A 25,343-nucleotide genomic window follows, 5' to 3' on the forward strand; every position below is an offset into this window, starting at 1 on the left:
CGTCTTCTCACTGCATATGTTAGAACTCTGATAGAAGTTCAGGCAACACTTTTCATGAAGAATGCACTGAGTGCATAACAAGAGGACCTAGAATTGGGACCTTATCTCACTAACTCATTCTTGTACACACAGGGGCTGGGAGACCGCTGCCTCATAGTTTAGGACTTTGGAAGAGATCCACATGAGTACACCCTCTCTCCTGACATCTCTTTACTTCCTCAATCCCCTCTTGTCTTCTTTATGCTTCACTCTTCAATGTTTTCTCCCTAAATGTGGGGTTGCCAATCTGCTCTTTCAGAAAACCCATGAGGAAAGCCTCTATGTCTGCTTTCATTTTGGAAATATTGATAGTCCAGATTTCAAGTGGATACAAAGTAGATTCTTTCCTCTGCCTTGGAGTTTGTTGACTCAGTTGGGACAGACTGGCGCTTTGAACAGTGATGGTGAGCAAGATGCTTTGATTCCAGTTCTACACTGCTGAGGATTGGGATCGTTTTCTTCCTGAGATTCCCAAATTTAAACATTTCTTGTTACAGTAAGTTGAAGACAGTTTAGTCCCTGAAAGCAAATTTTTCCCATTGACTTAACTTTAAGTCTACATCTTCAGAAATAAAAAGCCTAATAATATTGTGTAAGGAGCATTGTGTAAGACTCCTTTTATAGCCTATTTTTATTACAAAGAACCATCACATTAATGGAAGGTGACATCATATAGGACTCAGATGAAAATGGCACTCCCAAGTAGATTTTTCTTGGCCTCTAAAGTTTTGATTTGATAGAAGAAAGCCTATATTAAAACTCATTCTTTTGGAATATCATGTGTCTCCTGTATATGTGTGATTGTCATCAAATCCCCCAACAGGTGAATCTTCCTGTGTGGGGCCCTACCTTTTGGCTTTGTTGCTAGCCCTCATAAATGAAGCTGTGGCTAGGTCATGAAGAAAGTTCAATCCTTCAACATCACTCTAGCTGATATAGTTTCCCTCACATTCTGTCCCTATTCCTTTTGTGGTTAAATAGTGTAAATGTGCTCAATCTCAGTAGTGTCTGGAATCTTCTTCAGTCTGCTGGAATGATCTAATGGATGGATGAAAGATATGAGAAGAAAAAAAGAGAAGAAAAAGGAAAGAAAATTAAAGAGCTCAGAGTTTGAGTTAATTTGTCAATAGGAATTACATTCAAATTGAAAGAAATCCAATGCAGTTTAAAGTAATGGATCAAATGAATATTTAATTCAAAATACACTGATGATATGCCTCATTGCAGAAAGAATAAAGTTTGTCTATTATGACCTGAACATTTTATGGGGGATCCCTGGGTGGCGCAGCGGTTTAGCGCCTGCCTTTGGCCCAGGGCGCGATCCTGGAGACCCGGGATCGAATCCCACATCAGGCTCCCGGTGCATGGAGCCTGCTTCTCCCTCTGCCTGTGTCTCTGCCTCTCTCTCTCTCTCTCTGTGACTATCATAAAAAAATAAAAATTAAAAAAAAATCAAGAATGAACATTTTATGGGAAGGACAGGTATTTGAGGAGAGTCAAACTCTGCCCATAACCATGTTAAATAGTATCAGGATTGAAAAATAAAATAGGTAACTCAGTTCTGGTCCTAAAGGAATGTAATTCTTGAGATTATATTCATGAAAGGAACATATAGAAAATAGCATGAGTGAGTCATGTTAAGCTTTATGTAAACAAGAGCCAAAATGTAGACTATAAACTGTGGGATAACAGGAGGGAGCAACCCAGGTGGGTGGCCCTTTGGTTTTTTTCCTTAAGATGAAAGATGTATCATTGGAGAAATACACTTCTGGGTTCAGCTGTGAGTTTCTGGATTCTATCCCGTGGGCCAGCAGTTTTGTCTTTGTTGTGTCAATGGCTGCCACTGTCACAGAGATGGTGGCCGATACTCATGGGTAATTCCTTCTCTGTAAACTCTACTTTTGGCAAAATGCTGTGTTTCTTATCCCTTTCTTTCTTTCTTTCTTTCTTTCTTTCTTTCTTTCTTTCTTTCTTTCTTTCTTTTCTTTCTTTCTTTCTTCTTTCTTTCTTTCTTTCTTTCTTTCTTTCTTTCTTTCTTTCTCTTCCTTCCTTCCTTCCTTCCTTCCTTCCTTCCTTCCTTCCTTCCTTCCTTCCTTCCTTCCTTTCTTTCTTTCTTTCTTTCTTTCTTTCTTTCTTTCTTTCTTTCTTTCTTTTTTTCTAACTTGCTTGCTGTATACCTTCAGCCATTTCAACTTCTTGTTCTTTTTTGTTCTTGAGCTATTCACTCTAGGGCTTATGATCAGCAGGATCATACTGAAAGAAAGAATAAGAAAGAAAAAGAGAGAAAGCTAAAGTTTGCTTATAAGCTTTTGCTTATAAGCTCCTACATGCAGTTCCAGGGTATTTAGAATATTCTGCACAGTGTGTTATGGTAATTGATAATGGTGAAGCTGTACAGTAGCTTTAAATGGATGTCAGTAGAATAAGAAGATACTATCTGCTCCCTGTTTAGTTTCTAATTCTCTATCATTCCTGCTTTTTTGGTTGCTCCAAAGCTGCTGTCTCCTCCAGGTGATGTTTAAGCCTGTCCCTCTCCTCCTCTCCCATACATTATGAAAAATGGTTGTGCCATCTGCAGCTGTCAGGAGGCTGTGGAGTAGGGAGTATGGCTCAATGAATATACAAATGTGCAGCTGGACCACAGCCCCTTCCAGAAGGCAGCTGGAATATAAATCACAGTGAGCTCACACTTCTCAAGTAGCAGGATGGCATTGGGGGGCTGCCATGCATAAGGGACTGGAGAAAAATAAAAGAATGTGAGATAGGTCTCAGTGGAAATAGGCCCTGCAATATGTGGAGAGGTTGGCTGGAAAGACAGAGCCAAAAGTAGCATGTTCTGAAAAATCTAATTGCTTGGGCTCATGCAGATCATGGAACAAAGCTAAGCACAACATGGGGTTTATTGAGTTTTAGTATATTTGCTTCCCTTTGCGCTGATGGAGTCTCTTAGAATCTCTTCCTTCTTCCCTCACCCTTGCCTCTCTCAGCACTTCCCATTTGCCAGCACTGTGCAAGGTTCTGGAGCCAAAGTTGTAGTTTTTCAATCAAACAAAATCTCTGCCTAACTCTTAATGGTGGAGGTGCATGGGGATTAGCAGTGGTGATGGGGAAACAGACTTTATACTGATGACAGATATAATTAATCAAAATGCAATGTGATGAATTGTAATGGAAATAGATACCAGAATCTGTGAGATGTCAAGGGGCAGAATAGGTAAGTCTGCTTTGGATTGGTTTTTTCAGAGGTGACATTTGAATGAAATCTCCCAGCTTGGGTAGACATTCCTTAGGAAAATCCGGATGCAGCAGAGAAAGAATGGATGGCTAGGGGCAGGAAAGAATGTGCATTGATTCTCTTTTGTGGCCAAAATTTTAATCAGTCCATATTATTGAATGTTTTTCTTCAAGCCTTTCTTATTAAAGTCAGTGCAAATTCTACTTGTGGACTTGTCTTTTACACAACTGGCTTCACCGAAACACGTCTGGCCCATGTACTCCTGGCTCCCCATGAAAATAAACCAAATAAATATAAATTTAACTACTTTTCTTCCTCTCTCTCTCTATATATATCTTTCTCTTTATATATATAAATATATATAATTTCTCTTTATATATATAAATATATATAATTTCTCTTTATATATATAAATATATATATATAAAACGCACACACACAGACACGTACACACAGACATACATACCAAGGAATGTGGGCAGCATCTAGAGATGGAAAAATCAGATATTAAACAAAACAGATTCTCCTTAGAGTCTTCAAAAAGGAACGCAGCCCTGCTGACACCAAAAACTTGACTTTAAACCCAGTAAGACCCATTTCAAACTTCAGACATATTGAACTGTAAGATAGTAACTTTCTGTTGTCATAAACCATGCAGGCTTTTGTAATTTGTTGCAGCAGCAATAGAAAAATTAATACAAACAGTATCTGGAAGTGATGTGCTACTATAACAAATAAAAGTGGAGAACTGGCTTCTGAATCAGGCAATAGAGGCTAGAATAATAAAGTTTTTAGTAATAAAAATGTGTATGTTAATGATTCTATTAGTGATGGCTCAGAAATAAGTGAGGAGTATGGTAGGAAAGGCATATCTAAATTGTTATGAAAAGACTATTGGTAGAAATATGGGTATTGAAGTCACTGTCAAGGGAAGGAGGACTGGAAAGCAAAATGTACAAGCAGTAAACTTGAATGTTTAACTAAGGAGATATCAAAGCAAAGTGTTGAAGGCATGATCTGATTATGTTGCTGCTTAAATAGCAAAATATGAAGGCAAAGAGATAGATTGAGGGAATAATTATTAAACAAGAAGGCGCTGGGCCTTGATAATTTGGGAAATTCTCAGCCTATCGGGATTATAAAAGGCAGTAAAATTCGGCAATTCATTGTCAGGAGGTATGTTCTTAGAGAGAAAACTTTTGTCTATGCCTCTGAAGGTGTGAGTATCTCTTTACACCAAGGGCTCTTCCAAGAGATTAGGTATGTGAATCCCTTCAGCCATCTCAGGAGAAGCCAGGAATATAAATGAAATCATCTAGGAAAGATTTGTGAGGGAACCCTTTGTTTAATGGAGTTCTTATGACATATACAGGAGCTACACCAAATATTTGAGAATTTTATGCAGAAGCACTGCTACCTTGGACTGAAAAGAGCAGAGCGGGTACAGAATGAAAGAAGGTCATTGTACTCCCAGAATTCTGCAGGCGAGAAACTGGCTGATAAAATTACTGGGCCGTAAGTCCATGCTACCTTTCATGAAGATGGAGGGAAGACTGAGAGGGTAGAGCCTTAAGGCCAAAGGACAGAGCTGGCAGTCACCATGGATTATTCCCAGGTCATGAAACCAAATGGAGGTTTCCTGGTTGGATTTTGAAATTTCTTAGGAATGGCAATTCCTTTTTTTTTTTTCTTCATTTCCTTCCTGTTTTGCAAGTAAATGCCTGTAACTGTCATCTTATGCCTTTCCCAACATTGTCTTTTAGGAGCAGGTAACTTGTTACTTGCGTTTCACAAGACGATGGATGGATTATACTCCGACCTTTCATTCATACCCGATTCTGATGAATTAGGATCAGTGTTTGGTTTCACTGGTTTTTGTTTGTGCTGTTTTCAATTTCATCGGTTTCTGCTTCAGTTTTTGTTATTTTATCCTTCTGTTAGCTTTAGGCTTCAATACTCTTCTCTATTTTCCTAAGGTGGAGGCTCAGGTTATTGATTTTAGATCTCTTTTCTAATACACACCATTAATGCTACAATTTTTCCTGTAAATGCTGCTTTCTCTGCATCTCACAAATTTTGGTAAGTTGTATTTTCATTTAGTTAAAAATATTTTTAGTTAAGTTTCTTCTTTGACCCATGTGTTATGTTGGAGTATGTAGTTACATTTCCAAATATTTGGGGATTTTCCAGCTATCTTTCTTTTTTCTTTTCTTTAAGATTTTATTTATTTATTCATGAGAGACACACAGAGAGAGAGAGAGAGGCAGACACATAGGCAGAAGGAGAAGCAGGGTCTATGCAGGGAGCCTGATGTGGGACTCAATCCTGGGACTCCAGGATCACACTCAGGGCCGAAGGGAGGCATTCAACCACTGAGCCACCCAGGCGTCCCTCCAGCTATCTTTCTGTTGCAGATTTCTAGTTAAATTTCACTGTAATCTGAGAACATACTTTGTATGATTTCTCATCTTTTAAATTTGCAAAGTTATGCTTTATGACTGAGAATGCAGTCTATCTTGGTCTATCTGTGTCAATGTGTATAAAATGTATATTCTGCTGTTGTTGGATAGCATACTCTATAAATGGCAATTATCAAGTTGATTTATAATGCTGTTTAGGTCAACTATATCTTTACTTATTACCTGCTGGCTTAATTTCTCAAATGCTGAAAGAGGAATGTTCAAGTCTCCAACTATAATAGTGAATTTGCTTACTTCTTTCTTTAGTGATGTCAGCATTTGACACTCTGTTGTTATGTCTGTTATGTCTGTTGTTATGTTGTTATGTTGTTATGTTATGTTATGTTATTTAGGATTGCTCTGTCTTCTCAGACAATTGACTCTTTTTCATTATAAGATGCTCTTCTTTATCCCTGATAATTTTTCTTGTTGTAAAATCCGATTTAACTCATACTGAAATAACTATTCCATTTTCTTTTGATTATTGTTAGCATGGTATATCTTTTTTTTCCATTAAGAAAGACTATACAGGTATTTATATTTAAAATGTGTTTCTTGTAAACAACATATAGTTGTTTGATTGGGTCTCTGTTTTTCTCTCTCTCTCTTAAATCCTTTCTGACAATCTCTGTCTTTTCATTAATATATTTAATTCATTCACATTTAAAATTACTGATTTAGTTGAATTAATATCTATCATATTTGTAACTATTCTCTATAAGTTGCATTTGTTGTTTTTTCTCTTTATCTGCTTCCCTAGTTTTAACTGAACATTTAAAATGATTCTTGGTATATCAATTATACTTATGTAAAAAAAAAATAATGGTCATCCTAGACTTTGCAGTATACATTTTTAACTAATCTAAGGAGATTTTCAAATAGTGCTATGCTATTTCACGTGTAGTATAACTTCCTTATAACAGACTCTTCTCAATTCCCTCCCCTATCCACTATAACATTGTTGTCGTTTATTTCACTCTGTATGCTATGATCACCCAATATGTTATTAATATTATTACTTTGAACCACTAACTTTTCCATCAATTAAGAACAACAAGAATGTAAGATGTTATTTTTATTTTATTCCCTTTTTAATGCTCTTCATTGCATTATGTAAATGTGTGTTTTGATGTACATCATTTTCCTTCTCCTTGAAGAACTTTAAAAACTTCTTTTAGGGAAGATGTGCCAAAGGTATATTTCCTTGATTTTTGTTTGTTTAAGGAAATTTCTATTTCTGATTCACTTTTGAAGGATATTTTCACTGGCTATTGGATGTTGGGTTGGTGTCTTTTTCGTTTTTTAACACTTTAAATATGTCAGTTTACTCTCTTCTCACTTGCCTGGTTTCTGTTAAGTCCACTGTAGTTCTTAGGGAAGGTGATATTCTGATTTCTTTTGAGATTTCTTCTTTGTCTTTGGCTTACAGATGTTTGAATATGACATGCTTCAGTCTAGTGTTTTTGTTATTGTTCTTATTATTTATCTTGCTTGGTATGTTCTGAGATCACTGAACCTATCATGCAGTGTCTTTACTTAATTTTGGTAAGTTCATTATTTCTTCAAGTATTTCTTCTGCTTTTTTTCTCCTTTTTCTCAGCTTCTGGTATTCTCATTACTTATATGCTACATATTCTGAAATTGTCCCACAATTCTTGAATGTTATATTATAGGTTTGTTGTTCTTTTTCTTTTCTTTGCTTTGTAGTTTGGGAAGTTTTTATTGACCTATCTTCAACCTCACTGATTTTTTTCTTTAGTTGTATAGTTTACTTATGAGCCCATCAAAGGCATTCTTTATTTATATTACATTGTTTTTGATTTGTCACATTGCCTTTGGATTTTTTCTTTTTTTTTTCTTTTTTTTCTTTTTTTTTATTATTATTTTTTTAATTTATTTACAATAGTCACAGAGAGAGAGAGAGGCAGAGACACAGGCAGAGGGAGAAGCAGGCTCCATGCACCAGGGAGCCCGACGTGGGATTCGATCCCGGGTCTCCAGGATCGCGCCCTGGGCCAAAGGCAGGCGCCAAACCGCTGTGCCACCCAGGGATCCCAGCCTTTGGATTTTTTCTTAGTGTTTCCATTTCTCTGTTCATATTACCCATCTGTTCTTGCATACTGTTTACTTTTACATTTGAGCCCTTACTGTATTAATCATAGTTGTATTAAATTCCCTATATTAAATTACCTATTTGATATTTCTGACATTTGTGTCACATCTGGGTCTGGTTCTAATGCTTGCTTTGTTTCTTCAAAGTTATGTCTTTTCTTTTTTTCCATGCTTTATATTTTTTTTTGCTGCAAACTGGACACGTTGTATCAAGTAACCTACTATTGAGGTATATAGGCCACTAGTGAGAACATTTATGTTAATCTGACTATAAGTTTGTCTGTGCTCAGTATTTTCTGTAGCTATAGGTGCCTTGAGACTTCAGATTCCTCAAGTGTCCTTGTTATTATTTCTCCTCTTGATTTTGGAATGCCTTAAGTACTCCTCTTGAGAGAGAGTCTACATCTTGCAATTCTTTCAGCTGTAAACTACTGTTCTCTGGATCCCCATTGTGTGTCAGTCTGATACTGGGGAAAAGAAGCATTCTACAATCTCACAACTAAATTTGAGTCTTTTACTAGGCTTGTGGCTCTGGATTGTGACTCTAACAAGTGTTTTTCTCCTGTGGTAAATATTTGATTTTTTTTTTTTTTTTTTTTTTTTTTTACCCCTAAAGTGAGACAGGAAGGCTAGAAAGGGCTAGGGTGGGAAGAATGCTCTCTCCCAGCTGGGATAAGGCTTTGGTAAAATATTTCCCTGGATTGTAGGTCTTCATTATAGAGAACACTCAGGGTACATTTCACAGTGATTTTCTCCTCTCTCCACCCCTATGAGACCCACAAGTGTATTTTTCTTGGCTCTTCACTGTAAGAACCTGGAAGGATGCTTGCAAGTAAAACCCATGAACATATGGAGAACCCCTTAGACTGTGAACTCTAGGATTTTCTCATTCCCATGCTAATCCACACTCAACTATCAACAATTCATCAAAATTACCATTTAAGTGTTCCTATCAGTTGCTCCAGCAGTTTCTGCCTCAGGTAAACAGATCTTGGATGTGTCTCTGAATGAGCCTGTGTATGCAGACTGTGGGGTGGCAGCCCTACAAAATCAGTTCTTTGCTGGTTTTAGGAAAAGTCATTGATTTTCAGTTTGTCAGGCTTTTTCTATTCATAAGGACAAGTGGGACAACTCAACTTTTTACATGTTGGAGCTGAAAGGGGAGGTTGTTACTGTTATTTTCATTGCCATTTTTATCCCAACTCTTACTATAAGGTATATTAGTTTAAGGGAGATGAAGCTGCTACTCTATATTTCTCCGGTCAAATTTATTTTTGCCTTTAGTGTGCCAAAAAGAAAAGATCAGGTTTTGATCATTCATTCCCCTTATAAATCTCAATTTGAACTTGATTTATCATCAGAATGACTATGCACACATTGAAAAAGTTATAGCTTTTTGGGATTTTTCTGTTTGTTTGTTTGTTTTTGCCTTTCTGGAAGTCAGCTGCCTAGCAATCCCATCTCTTTGGAGTGCAATTGAAAAACCAGAAGATAAACAAAAAAGTCTCCTAAACAGTTAATGTCACAAGTACAGGTACTGAATTTCTTAAAATATAATTTTGATAGAAGCAAAACTATATGCAGTGCATATATACGTTATGAAGCATAATAATATACTCGTCAACTGTGACTCTACCACCTGTCATAAAAGCTAGAACATTACCAATACTCCGAAAGCTCTCTTTTATCTTCAGGATTGCTAACCTCCTGGAGATGACTACTCTCCAAAGTTTAGGTATATAATTCATCTATTCTTTGGAAAACATTTTCTTAAATATATATTCCAAAAACAATGTAATCCTGAGTGTTGTTTGGTTTTTAGTTTTATTAAAATAACGTATCATGCTATATGTAGTCTCCTAGATTTGTATTTTTTCATTTAATTAATTAATTTTTTCATTTAATTTAATTCTGTGCTCAGTGTCCATGTCTGCAAAATGGAGGTAAAAATAGTAGCTATCTCACTGTATTTTTATAAGAATTAAGTAATAATATTTGTAAATCACATAGAACAGTACTCGGCATGTAGACCATGCTTTATATGTTTGTTAAAGAAGATCTACAGATATTCATTTACACTGTTGATGTATTTAGAGCTTATCCATTTTTATTGCTATATAATATTTTACATATACCATCATTTATTAATCCATTCTTATCTTGATTGGCATTTCAATGACAATCCAGCTTTCTGCTGTGGTGAATAATACCAATGTGAACTTTTTTTAAAAAAGATTTTATTTATTTATTCATGAGAGACACAGAGAGAGAGAGGCAGAGACACAGGCAGAGGGAGAAGCAGGCTCCCTGCAGGAAGCCCGACGTGGGACTCGATTCCGGGTCTCCAGGATCATGCTGTGGGCTGAAGGCAGTGCTAAACCGCTGAGCCACCCAGGCTTCCCCAATTTGAACATTTTTATTCATGTGTTGTCATATGTCTCTATGAGAGTTTCTCTAAGAATGTATTGACAATAGAATTGCCATGTCATAGGTTTTGAACATATTAAGCTTGACAAAATAACACTTTAGTGATTGTATACTTTTACACCTCTGTTAGAAAATAACAGATCTTGCTATTCCATATCCTTGCTATCACTTGGTATTATCAAATTTAGTAGATTTTGCACTCTGGATGGGGTAAAACATTATTTATTTTGTGTATTTCCAGAATTTCTAATGATATTGAGCATTTTCAAATGTTTGTCCTTCATGTTTCTTCTGTAAAAGAAGTATGTTGTTTGACCACTTTTCTACCATGATTTTACCCATGATTTTTTATATTTTATATATCTTTATATTTTTCTTTTGTCAGTTAACTATGTTGCAATAATCTCATAGTCCATGCTTTGTGTTTTTGCTTGCTTAGCAATTTATTTTAAAGATAAGGTGTTAATTGTAAAGTGGTCAGAGATTTTTCACATGCTTACCGCTTTTTATATCTTCATCGGAAAACTCTTTTTAGCCCAAGTTAGAAATATTCTCCTGTATTCTAAAATGTTTAAAATTTGGGGTTTCATATTGAAGTCTTTGTAATTCATGTTGTAAATGGTATAAGGTATAGATATAATTTTAATATTTTCTGGTGAATATGCTTGTATCCTAATATCCCTCATTCTTATGTCTGTTGAAGCATTCATTTTTTTCCATTGATTTGCAGTGACACCCAAGTCATATTCAAAGCTTTCATATTTGCAAAGGTCTATTTTTGAGTCCTATATTCTCTTCCTTTAGTTAAATTGTCATTTTTTAAAACATTTTATTTTTTAAAGAATCTCTACACCTAACATGGAACTCCAATTTACAACCTTGAGATCAGGAGTCATATACTCTACTGACTGAGTCAGTCAGGTGCCCCTGAATTATTGCCCCTGAATTATCAGTTTGAACATCAGTACCACAGTAACTTAATTACACAAGTTTAAACATATCTTGATATCTGTATTATTCTCTTTTACAGGAGTGCTCTGGCTATTCTTCCCTTTCCCATATTTGTTCTTCCATACAAATTTTAGAATAGGCTTTCTAAGAACTTCCGTATTTTATTGGAATTACATTGAATATAAAGAGTTAGAAACTTAACCCAACTGAGCCACCCAGGTGTCCTGTCTTAATGCTGGTATCTCAAGTTGAGCTCCATCTCTTCCAAGCTCCATACCTTGCAGCACATCCTAGCTGCAGCCTCATGGTTTTAGGCTGTTATTGGCGTTTGTCACCACGGTACATCTGAATTTGCAATTGGCTTCTGTTCACCAGTTGAATTTCAGTGCTCCCACCTCCCCCGGCCCCTTACTTCTATAAAAGCCCAGCAATGCTTTTAAAATAATATTACAGTTTATATACAGTATACCTCTCTCATTGTAATTCTCTTGTAGAAAGTAGAAGGGCTTTCAGGGTGTCTAGCCATAGCATTAATACAGTCATTACCTTTTATTCATTTTACTCATGGCAGAGGCCTTAGACCCTTATTTTGCACTCCTTTTTTTTTTATATTTTATGCTTAATTGTATGATTTTCTAAACATCAGCTGATTCAAAGCATTAATAAAGGAAGGACAGTTTCTAGAAGCAAGCTAACAGGGAATATAGCACCTAAACTTGTAAGAGAAAACAAAAAAAAATAGGAAAAATAACAAAAAATCAGAATAAGAACTCAAAAATGACAGAGATTTGGGACTATTTGGTAAGGGAATGAATAACGCACAGGTATAAATGCAGAGGTAGGATGGCATGGATTGGGCCACACATGGGCAGGGCATGCCCCTGTGTCCAGCCCCTATCCTGAATTTTCCTGAAATACAAGAGGAAAATATTGAACTTGTTGGAGATATCATAGAAAATCAGTGATACAAATTGTGAAACACAGGTGATGATTACCTCTTTATGGGATTTATTAAAAATCACATTTTTATAAAGGTAAAGAGCAAAATCCTGGGTGTCCTCTTTTGAGGGAGAACAACAGCTCATACCAATCTGGTTTCTCTCTGTAGACCTCACTAGTACCTTGAAGTCTTCATGTGACTATAGCACAGTGTGATAATTTTATGTCTGTTTTATGATCCTGAAGAAAGGTTAAATCATGTTCTGTGCATTCTGCTAAAGGAAAAGGAAAGTGCATAATGGCTTTTAGAAAAATTTCTGCCCAAGATAGCAAAAACAGGCAACCCTTACAAATTTTTTTCTGGAAAATTTGGAAATTTTTTTTTCTGGATGATATACTTCTGTAGGAATTCTAAATAATGATTTTATTATGCACTTTTTTCCAATCACCTTTCTATCAGTTTTTGCAGGATAACACGCTACCTTAAAATTTAGTGGCTTTAAACAACTGTCTTTGTTTTTGTATTTTTTCAGTTTACAACTTGGGACTAGGGTCAGCTGAGAGTTTCTGCTGGTCTCAACTGGCTTCTTGTGCTTCACCTGGGAGTTAGTGCCTCACTTACGTTGTCTGGTGATTGGCTTGTGGTAAACCAAGGTAGCCCGCCATTTGTCTCTTGTCCAGCAGATTAGCTAACCTGGTTCATGTGGTAATGATTTCAAGGTTCCCAAGGGCTCCTGAAGCTCAGGCTCAGAACTCAGGCAGCATCACTTTTAGTCAAAGCAAGTCACAAGACCAGCCAGATTCAAGGGTTAGGGAAATAGACATCTTTTTATGGGAGGAGTCACAAAGTCTCGTGGCCAGTTTTACAACCTAGCAGTAGCAGAACAGAGAGCCCTCTACCTAACCCCTAACCGTAGGCTCTGCAGTCTATCATGGGTCCTTCATCAGGGCTCTGTCACATTGCCTCTGCTACTGCACTCCCACCCTTATAAACACTGGCTCATGTGGAGCCTTAAGGTTAACTCTGGTGGTAGTTCTAGGTGTGTAAGGGGAGGAGTTCAGACAGCAGGACCTGATTGCAAGAACTACTGGCTCTTCAGAATTTTCTCTTGATCTGGAGATAGACGCTCTTTGATTTGAGATCACTACTTCCTCTGTAGGTTGAGTGTTAGTAGTTCCAGGGGAGAGCTAAGGGGTGCATTGTATATAATAAGTTCATTTATCTGAAAAAAAAAAAAAAGGTTCATTTATCCGAATAGGAACATGCTGTACAGCAGAAGTGAGGGGTGGTGGGGGAGGGGAGTGTAAGGACATAACCTCCCTACTTCCTGGCCTGCTTGCATTCTGCCTCTTTAGATTACTTTCCCTCCTTCCCCACTCTGGGTAGTACCACATGGTGGGAAATCACAACTTGTCACTTCTTTGAGTGTGATAGCAAAATCTTGATTCCTTGAATAGAACAGTTTAATGTTAATTTGCAGTCAAAGAGGAACTGTAGATGTGTGTGTGTGTGTGTGTGTGTGTACTCACACGTGCATGTGCGCAAATGTTTCTGGAGGTGGAGGTTGATGTTCCTGAGACTGGATTCAAACTAAATCATGCTGCATCTCTGCTAGAAGAGACATTCACCTAAAATCTTCCCAAATCCTCTTCCCATAGGATAAGCACAAACAGACCATCATCCCCAACTCCCATCACTGGCCTTGAATTTCTTCCCTCTCCAACTAAAATCCAGAGAGATCCTCTTCAAATTTCCTCAGGCAAATCCACCCCCACAATGCAACTCTGATTTTCTCTAGTTACAGTTAGCAAACTCTGCCCTCGATTTCTTTATGTTTCCCCTCTTTCCTCTTTCTAACCACCTTGAATCTCAACTTTCTTTTTCTTATTCTGTGTACATTGTGATCGTTTTTTTTTTCTGTAACACACTTCTAAATAAACAAACAACAAAGGAAGATGGAAGAAATAGCAAAATGCTAAGCAATATTTTTGACAGGTTTTTGTTCCTTATCAGAGCATTAAGAATCTAGCTATAGGCAGTTCTGTTGTAGGTAATGTACAAAGCAAGTTACACAGATATGATCCCTGGTACTAGAAATTTAATTCTTCTAAGGTATGTTCTCCTTGTATATCTCCTAAATTCAGAGTAGCTTATGGGCAGTCATTTTATTAGATTGAATTGTGTGAAATTGCTGGTGTTCAACAATTATTGACATTACAACAATGGCAATTTCATATGGTTCAAACTATTTTGCTAGTCCACTAATATTTTTGATCAGTTACTTGGTGAGGCATTCTTCTGCTCAGTCTAGATTAAACCAGAAAAGAGATCACTTCTTTTTCCATCTTGTCTCTTCTATTGCAATAGCTTTCTGTATGGTTTCTTTGCTTCTGTCTGAACCCCTGACCACCTTCTAATCAAATCACTGCCCTCATTAAAAGCATCAATGACATCTCAGGATAAAAACTAAGTATTTATCCTGGCGTATGAGGCCCCAATCTGCTTCTGCAGCCTCTTATGCTATCGCTCTGTCCTATATGCCTTTGACTTTAGCCACAGTTCTCCAAGAACAGATGGAACACATCAAGGCTGCCCCATATCCGTGAATTTGTTTGTGGCTCCTTCTGCCAGAGTTCTTATTCATTGTCTTCTTAAGAAACCCCTACTTACCTTAGGAAGCCTCACTTCTAACTTCACCTACTTTTCTCTCCTTCCTTGACCTACCCCAGAATGGATTAATTACTCCTTTCCCTAGATTCCCATTATATGGTACTCTTAAAACTGTTATACCATATTCCCATCATATTACACATATTTGTGAGTATATATGCTTTGATGGTTTTAGGTCTTCTAAAGACTTGGCCTGTATTTTAATCCTCTTGCATTGGTTGGCCTATGGCAAATGCCCCATCAGTGTTGGTGAAATGGATTCCTTGTCTGCAAAAAAATCATCAATATTTTCTTTCCTGTTCAGGATGGAGAAGGGGACTCGGAGGCAAGCAAGTTGCTAATATTAAAGTTAATGAGCTTGCAAACATTCCATTTAAGTTTGGATAGAGAAAATACTTAGGGCAGTTTTGTTTTCCCTAAACCTTTACCTATCCCAGCTGTGATTAGTTATTCTAGAAAAGATTAATATATCTTTAATCCAGCGACATCACATATTTCTCACTTATTTTAAGCAGCAGAGGACACCTTTCAGGTTTAATGTTGAAACACACAATAATTTCTATTTAAACATCACTTTATAAGCAATGAATTTTTGTTTTCTCCATTAATCAAATTTAACTTAATCCTCACAGTACCTCAAGGGAATGTAGCTGGCTGAGAATATAGTGGTTTGTTTAGGTGATGAAACTCCTGCTTAGTTCTGAGAGAATGAGATTTTTAAATTCAAATTCAAATTCAGTTTGGTTTAGAGCTAACCCAAAATGTTAAACCCTGAATCTTAGGGCTCTTTTGCTTTCTTTGACTGCTCAGTCTTAGCAAGTGCCTGAGAAAGGTATCTGTTTCAAAGTTGGAAGAGTTCAGCCACAGGAGGGACCTAAGCCAGTAAGACTGAGGCTAAACTTCCTATGGCCCTGCCAAGGGCACTTAGAAGCCCTGGGACCTGGGATGCAGAAAAGCAAGGGTCTGACCCAGTGGGAGGCTACAGACTGATTCTGCATCTTTTTCAGAGAAGGCTGGAGGATGGTTTGGGGGTGTGGGCACATGGTGGGAGATTAGAACAGCTGCCTGCAGGCTAGAGCTGCCAACAACAGCAGCCATAGCAGCGAGACTGGTGGGGGGAGCGCCATTGCCAGCAGCTCTGAGCTAACGATGCCCTCCTCTCCCCACTCAGCACTAGCTCAGAGGCAGAAAGCAACAGAACAAGTGTCCCAAAAGGGATCTGTGTGACTGCTCATTTTATGCAGTGTTTTTCCATTCTGCCCAATATATTTTTATTAAAAGAGTATAGAAACTACTATTCAGGCTGTGGCTCTGGGACCATTTGTGGGGGAGATCTGCCCCATCCTACCCAGTATTCTCCCTCATTTCTCACTTCAAATCATCTGGATCATCTCTTGTAGAAGAAGAGCAGAGGAAGAGAGTGAGTGTTGGAAGTTGCATTGATGATAGGGTTTCTAAAGCTTGGAGATTTAGACCAACTGGTATACTGGGCTTGCCTGAGGGAACTGGACATCATTGTGTTTCTAAAAATTTACTTAAGAGTTATAAACTCTTAAGTCCATGCTTCAAATGTGCCAAAATATAATCTATTTTTTGTAACTTAGGTTAATTATATCATATTTTCACTGATAAAGAAATTTAATATTGAACAATTCAAGATAAACTCAGTCAGTCTAGAGTTTCTGCCCCTCCTACCTCTCTCCTTGGGGCATATAAGCTTCCAGGAGCCCACATAATATCAGCATAGTTGGGGTTGTGTCTGACCTTTGGTCTTTGCCACATTTTCCCGGCATCCACTGAGAATTTTGCATGTTCACATGATCTGGGGTAAGTGCTACACTTGGATCGTTCTGTCCCTTTTCATGGAAACTAGAAGGCTGCTGAAATTCACTGGTCCCTTGTGGGCTACTTTCTCAGGTCTCTTAACCTGAAAAAATTCCATATGCTTCTCCAAAGATACTTCAAGGATGGGGAAATCAGGACGGGGTGGGGGGCACTACTTCAGGACCTTCCTTTCTATGCACTCACATTCATTTCTACCCTGATGCTGCTGTATCTAGGATCTCTGATACCTTAGCACTTTCCTGGGTTCTATCTGGCCTATAAGGCACAGGTCCTCACTGATCTTAGACTCCCAAACTCTTCTGGATTTTTTAATCCACCTCTTCATGGAAACATGGCATAGGGTACAGGCCAGGACTTTTTCTTAGCGAACCCTTAGCAGTCTAAACTCATTTATTCCCCCTTTTTGATTATCTCTTCCCACCCCCAGTGATGGGGTAGTATGGTCTGATCTTTCATTTGCTCTCTCCAAACCTGTATTTGTATGGAAAAAACTTCAGTCTCAGAATCTTTCAGAACTTTGGTTTTTATACTTGAAAGCCAAGATTTTGGAACATAAAAGTATTTTCTCAAACAGTTGACTCTGGTAATCATTTCAAAACATTGTTTGAGACTCAAAAGCTATGCTGTCCTTTAGTATTTCTGTTGTAACAATCTGCCCTTAATGTGAATGTGTATTTCTACTAAATGGAGGAGGGACTGGGCAATAAGGTCATTGGAGGTTGCAGGGGAAGCACAGATAATAGCTCAAATTGTTATTTTGTCACACTTGTATTAAGTTCTCTCTATGTGTTTATGAGAGCTACAGTGAAAAATCACTCTTCTGGATTCAACTTCTGAGATGGTCTAGGAAGCATTATACACTGTTGTAGCAATCACAGGGAATAGGATCATGGAGGATCAGGTCTCTCACAAGAATGACTTCTCATTTCAAGCAATGGGATGTAAATATTGCTTGTTTTTATGAGTTTCCACATTGCATTTGACTCACTACCTTGCCCTCAAAGTAGACACCAGAAGAAGCTAAAGTATAGCTTCAAGAAGAGCCATTATCATCCTACCCATCACTAGAGCTTCATGAGACAATGATCAGGAACTTATCACTGGGGATGAGTGTTCAGGCCACTACTTCTGTATTCATTATCTCCTAATAAATATATAGTTCACAAAGAAGTTTATATTAAAAGAGACAAATTAGATAAGAAGAATTGGGAAAAGCCATTTCCCGTATGCATGCATTTTACCACCTGTGACAGGAAATAATGAGAAGGGAGCTGGTGATTGGAACGAATGACCAGGAAAGAATATGTACAATGAGAGGAGAGCAGGACCAAGGATGGAATGCCAGCAGTGATAATATTTAAAAGGAAGAAAGATCTAGAAGTGTCTATGAGAGGAATCCAAAAATGGAAAAAGAGAGCCAGAACAAAAGATCTGCTACAATATCAAAGAATACATTTCAAGATGGAGCAAGCGACCCACTTGTTAAATGCCTCAAATGAGTCAAGCAAAAGGACTGTGGGTATAATTACTGATCTTACAGCATCAATAGAATGCTGATGTTGGGAATGAAACTACTGAGGGGTAAAGAATAGGGAAGGGACAGGTGAATGTAAGTCAATATTTCCCAAAGCATGTACTTTGCTATTATTGTGCCAAGCAGTTTTCCATGAGAAGAGGGGTTCTGTTTGGTTTTGAATGTCTTTAATTGTAGCATACATTCAAATGTTGGCTTCCTCATATAGCCACATTTACAAGTTCTTCAGAGACCGACCACTGTCTCATTGCCAACCTGCCTAAATATTCCCACTGGTCACTTTTAATTCTTTCTCAGCCTCAATGACAAATCTAACTTATGGTAACCCACCCACTATGCTTCTGTTTATTGAGGTCACTTCATTTTCCTAGTTTGGTTGAATTTTTACGTGAACTTTCAGGTTCAGCTTCTTCCCACAGGGCAGATGTGGTCCTTGAACAACATACATCTTTCTCTGATGACAGTGGCTCCCTTTGGAGGGCTCTCTCCTTGCTCTGTGGTAAGAGGAAGTGCCAGTTTGCCTTTTGGCTTTACCAGGAAAACTCTAATCAGGATTAGGGCTTCAATGGTTCAAGCAGTCTGGCAGGACTCCGGGACTCATAAGACTGAGTAGATAAACCTGAAACAGAATCCTAGTCAGATTGACAGATTGTGTGTGTGTGTGTGTGTGTGTGTGTGTGTGTGTGTATCTTTTTTAAAGATATTTATTTATTTATTTATTTATTTATTTATTTATTTATTTATTTTTTTACTTGAGACAGGGAGTGCATGCACACCCATGAGCAGGTGGGGGAGGGACAGAGTAGACTCCCTGCTGAGCAGGGAGCCCAAAAAGGGGCTTGATCCCAGGACCCTGGGATCATGACCTGAGCTGAAGGCAGCTGCTTAACCAACTGAGCCACCCAGGTCCCCCCTGTGTGTGTCTTGGCCAAATTGTTAATCCTGACAGGTTAACATGACAGAAGATGTGTGTGTGTGTGTGTGTGTGGTGTGTGTGTGTGTGTGTGTGTCTCAGTTAAATTACTAACTAGAACATTTGTGGTGCCAACATCTTTTGGTAGTTTTCTTTGTATTCAGTTGACCAAATCATTTATCCCAACCATATACAAAAGATTCTGGCTTTTGTGATCACATTTCCATAGTTAGAGAAATCTAAGCCTGGAAGTTAGCTGTAGATTTTTATGCTGGTGGCTGTCCATAATAATTTTGTAGCACATTCTCCATCTTTGGATTTTGAATCTCCCAAAGTATTAATTGTGACATTTATTTGCTTGTTGCTATTGTGCCCTAAAAGTTCTACTTCTCTAGATCATCATGGTTTGAAGTATCTTCCTCAAATCAAAATGGAGAATTACAAATCTATGAGAAGTGTGTGCTACTGGCATTTATAGTCTTTCTTCTAGTAAAGATACTCACCAAAATAGCCCTTTTATTGGCCACAAAGCATTTGAAAGATGTTTTATCTTTTATCACCATACACTAACTGCTTTTTAAAAATCTGACATCTTCTTATCTTGAATTTTACATCCAGGTGTATGTGTATTTACCCACCTGTACTTTTATTCCTTGTTTTGAGTTTCTGGAGGGTTTTCTGGGTTCAGGAGTTTAGAAGTTGTGAGAGTATCATTCATCTATGCCTAAAATGTGCAGAATGTTCCTTCTGCAGCCTTCTTCTGGGCTTTGTCCTTCCTCTTCACTTTTCCTTTCCCAGAAGCCAGGACATACCACAAAGAAGCACTTCTCACTGTGAACCTCATGATCTGCTGATCCGTTTATGCACCCCTCACCCTGACTGTAGGCTTCATGAGGATGAATAGCTCGTCATAGTAATTTTTTTTTATTTCCTGGATCAAATGAAATGCCTGACATATAGTAGGTGTTCACTGAATGCTTTACTAAGGGATTGGATTTCATGTTGGTGGCCCAGTGTCAGGGCTTAGATTGCAAATACTCCCATGGCTAAGGACCACTTGGAGTTTCCACTTATAGATTATCATAGAGAATGGTGTGGTGTTTGTGTGTGTGTGTGTGTGTGTGTGTGTGTGTGTGTTGGGAGAAGTGTTATTTTTGAGAAGGGACTATGAGGAGAATTAAAGAGAAAAGAGAATAAAATTCATTGGCCTTCCTTATAAATTGAACTGAGAAGAACATGAACTTTCTCCCTACTCTGAACTCCCTCTGCACCTGCTGCTGTACCACTCATCTTAGTACTTAATTAGCATATTGCCTTAAATTAAAGTTGCCCAGGATCATAGAAGGGTCTAATCTGCATAGTTACCTTAGGAATTCTGTGATGTCATAGCAGGTTACGTGGGGTTCTGTTTTCACCAAAGTTCCTAAGTCACTGGGGAAAAGCTGTGATGGGAACTTTGGAGAACCCCAGGAAAGAAGAGCAGGACAAAGTCTGCACTCCATTCCCTTGGAAAGATGTCCCAGGAAGTCAGAAAATGTATCCCAAAATAAGAGGACTGTGCTGGCCCTCAGTTCTCACAGTGAGGAGCAAATGAGCAAGGATCCTGGTGGATTTCTCTGGGATTGTACCAACTCATCCCTGTCCAGCCCGTCTCAGAAATCAATGGATTTACAAACATTTAGCAATTGAGCCTGACTGCAAAAGTCATTCCCCTGGGTGGGAAAACCTCCTTTTCTCTTGGGAAAGGAGACACAGGCATCTTTAGCAGACACAGATGGAGGGAGTCCCCAGGGGACAGGAACAGCAGTGTAGGTGGTGTGGGTGGGCCCCAGAGCCAAGGTAAAGAGGCTGGCTGAAGCTTGGAGACCACCACTTTGCTTTTACTTCTTTCATTAAGTTGATCTGACTGAAAGAGGTGGGTACACTAAGGCCCTTTTTAACCTGAAGGCCACCAGTGGTGGTGCTAAGTGAGCCAAGGGAATTCTTGATATAAGCTTGAGTCAACTCCCTCAGTCTGAAATGGATTGAAAAATTAAGGTGACAGTTCTTACTTAACCAGTTCCTTTAATAAGTCTAGAAACTGTAAAATAACAACCCAAACCAGCATTTTAGTGAAGTCATCAGAGCCTAAATCCTAAGCCTGAGCTTTTCTGTGTTATTCTGTTGTGATTATTATCATCATTATTTTTCTTGGGCTTTCTCTGAGCAAGTGACTCTACCACTTGAATTTTTAAAAACCCCAATATAACTGACATATATTAAACAGTTACATCTTTTAACCAACACGTATAATTAAACATACAAAGCATTCCCTCACACTGGTTTGCCAAGGCAGTTGCCGGGATGCAAATTATTGCCCAACATATCTTCTATCTATTTCCCTCCAGAAGCTTGTCCTGCTTGTGTTGCCTGCTATTGCATCTTCTCCTTCCTTTTGCTTCCCACAGCCATGGTGGGGAGCAGTGCATGTATAATTTTCAGATAATCTACTACTTCTGATTATCTGCACCATTGTTTCCCAACATTATCATGTATACTCAAGCATTGACTTGTATTTGTCCATTGTGCCTCTTCAGTTAAGTTCACAAAGGGCAGAGGCACTATCTGATCTGTTGAGCACCTAGGATGGTGTGAAGCCAATCATGGTTGCCTGGTACACGTTAATTGAATGCCAGACTGAATGCCAGATGGCAACTCTTTGATTTGGCACCTCCCAGGTCTATTTAACCACATTTCACTTCCATTGGGATTTAGATCCCATTTTATAACCCACATTGAAGAATCTGATCTTGGTGTGAAGAATGTGCTGGAACCATTCTTGACTATGATCCACATTAATATTAAGAGCCTCTAACAGTGGATAGAGGCAGAGATGAGCCAGGATTTTCCATTCCTGGGCATGAGGACAGTTCAAGTGTATTAGTCTATTTCCTGTCTCACTTGTGACTATGATGTTCCCCCCAACTAATGTGCCAGTCTTTTTCTTTCTGGAATGTTATATTTTCTAAATGTAAATATCCCTGATAGGTAACACAGTAAGTAGTTATTAGTTCCTTTGTGTAAATCGGCTGAAGTACCAAACTCAAATGGTATTTTTTAAGATGGAAACTTAGGTGGAAATTAAATGTTTAAATATCTATGGCCTAAGGCCCCATTCTACATGAAGTGGAGACCAAGAGACATGAAGGCCACTCATTGTGGAAGGCCACTTGTCATCTTTAGGGACGAACATGGTCCGAGTTTTAACTAAAGGGTAGTCAGTGTCTAAGTAGGTGTGGTGGGAGGTCCAACTTCAAAAATAAAAACAAGGAACAGAAATCAAATGTTTTCAGTTACCATCTTAAGGGGAGCCATAACTATAGCCTAGAGACTAATGCTGTAGAAACTTTGAAGGATTTCTTAAGATGTAACTTCAGTGTATTTATTGTCACTGTTAGTTTTTGTTTTTTTGTTTTTTTCCGTAGTTATTAAAAATAAACCCTTAAAACCAAAAAGGCCTTTATGGTTATCTTGGGGAAAACAAGGAAGGGGAAATAGCTGAGCAGACTGTTTTACACACCACTGCCAGATCTTTGGGAGAGAAAAAAAACACAGATTATCCATAGAATGAAAAGAACAGAAAGGGAAGCAGACGAAGCAGACAGAAGCCTAAGAAAACTGGGCTTAACAGTAGAAGGTCCCATTTGGGGGCAGAAACCAAAGCTTTCTACATCCTCCAGAAGCTAGAACAAAGTGATGTTGAAGAGCAGGTACCAAAGTGAAGGGGGAAGTCTAGGCTGGCAGAAAAAAAGAACTAGCCAGGAGCTAGGGAGCTACCCTTTCCCATGCTGTTCCGTTGAAGGCCGGCCTCCAATAAAGCACAAGGGAGTAACTTCCCATGAGGTCCAGGGGCCTCCAGAGTGGAAAGAAAGCTCTTGGTTTCAATTCCAGGCATGTACTTTTCTTCTTGAAATAAGTTTAAATCACATTTCAGCAAGTGTCCTCCTGCAGAGAAAGGTCTTCATGTTAAAAATAAAGTTCACTGGAGACACACTTGATATTTCCAGTGGCATTTCTACCTGTCCAGCCTAGGGAGGTCTTAGCTCCATTGTCCATCACTGCCTCACCACACTCCCTCATGCAATTCAAGTCGCTGGGTTTAATCTATAAAGTTTTAACAGTGTGGAGCCTAATTGTTTCTGAGGTCACCCCTGACACTGTGCATCCCCAGCTGGATGGAACCACATCCCAGTGCTGATTTGAACTTGAGAAGAATAGAGCTGGAATGTTTTTGATGTGGGGTGAAAGGATGATGGGTGGGGGGTGAAGAGGTATCTTTCAACACCCTTTTCTTCCCCATATGTTCAAATTCCTGATGTGCTACAAACACATTGCTTGTTCTTAGGCAGTGAGGTCAGGAGCTTGGTATCTCAATTTATCTGCCTTGCTATAGGATTCATGACAAGTTGGGGTTTTTTGTTTTGTTTTGTTTTTAAGAAAACTGAACAGAGTGAAAATATGGTTTAGTTGCCTCATATCAGACTTCTATATAGCTGATTGGATATGCATTTTTCAGTTATCTGTTGGTAGGCACAAATGTTCCACAGCAACTTTTGATAAATATAATTCACTTTTAACCTGGGTTGAATATTTTGGACTTCCATGCTAAAACAAAATCATAACCAATAAGTACTTTAAACATGCATACTTCCCAAATTTTTCAATGAACTGTGGATTTTTATAAAATGTGATATATTAGCACACACTGTAAAAATAAATGTGAGTATAGTGAATGTCATTCATAGAATTCCATCCTTTTGAAACTGAGTGGCACTACAATGTTCCACTTTATTTCTTCCTGGAGGCATCTTTTGAGAATATCTTGGAGATGGCTGCCCTTGATTGGATTGAGGGCAGATTTGGACATGCACAGATCCTGTGAAGGATACAGATGCTCAACTGCCCCACCTCTTGGGGTGGGAACTGAAACTTGTAAGATCTGCCTAAAATGGCAGCAAACTAATTAAATGGAGAGGCAGAGTTACACAATAAATCTTGCCTGGTACAAAGGAGGCTATGTGTAGGAGGGAGCGGGGGAGCCCTGTGGAGGGGTGGAGAGACAGTCAGGCCAATTTAGCAGAGATGGCACCATGGCAAATTTGATGAAGATGCTCTCAGAAGTAATTGTCGCTGTCGTTTTTGAACCCTATGGAAAAATAACCTGCAGCACCAAGAGAAATGAATTTTCCCTAAAGTCACTAAGTGAAGAAATCCTCAAAATGATGATTTTATTCCTCACAGTGGAAGAGAGAGAAAAAAAGAAAAAGAATAGGAAGGAAAGTATTTTGCTTTCTTCTGCTTAGGAGTTTGAATAATGAGACCCACAGGCAGGAAGGGAGAACAACCAGGTAGTGGGGATAGACCAAAGAAGGAACTCAGATACTCAGATGGGCCAATATCTGGAGTGATCTCACTCTAATTTTCTACATGAGTGAGGATACCACACAGGACCATCAATCACAGTCACAACCAGCTCAGAATGCCACCTTTTGCTGCCACTACTCTCACCTCCTCCTTCCCATCCTCCTCCCGCTTTGAAAAGCAGGTGTATTATGTGTGACTAGAAATTTGACCTGCTATTTTGATGCTATGTAATTTATTTTTTGTTGTGGTAGTGTTTTCTTTAAACTAGTCTTACGTTGCAGCTTCACCTGGGTATTTCTACTTCTTTCCCTTGAATCTCAACACAGAATTCTTGCAGACTCGCTCACAAACATGAATTGAGCAAGAACTATACTGCTCTATTAAAACCTGCTTATAAATCCTTCTTACTGAGGTCTAAGTGGCCACTTGCTTAAAATGCCACTTCTTGGAGATATCTGCATTTTTCAAAGAGTTTGAGGACTTGACTTATGCTACAGTCTGAGAGAACAGAGACTTCCAGGGGCAATTTTTGCTGGGTAGAGTATTTGAGGTCAGGATTCTCCCTCAACTTCCAGAATGGCAGAAAAATGGCCTCCGTCTGCTCCCTAGGGGAGGAGTTGGGGAATAATGAGACTGCACTGTGGCAGGAAAGCAAATTCCTTGTCTAAGACCAACTGACTGGGGTTTTACTTTTTAAGTCACTGCTTCATTAGTACATCCCTGTCTGTCTCTCTGATTTTACATTTCAGTTTCTGGCAGGTTCATCAAGATGCTGTAGCTAAATCATCTGTGGTCCATGGGACACTGGCCACTTT

This window comes from Canis lupus, chromosome 7, assembly GCF_003254725.2.
Source record: "Canis lupus dingo isolate Sandy chromosome 7, ASM325472v2, whole genome shotgun sequence".
NCBI classification, from domain to species: Eukaryota; Metazoa; Chordata; class Mammalia; order Carnivora; family Canidae; genus Canis; species Canis lupus.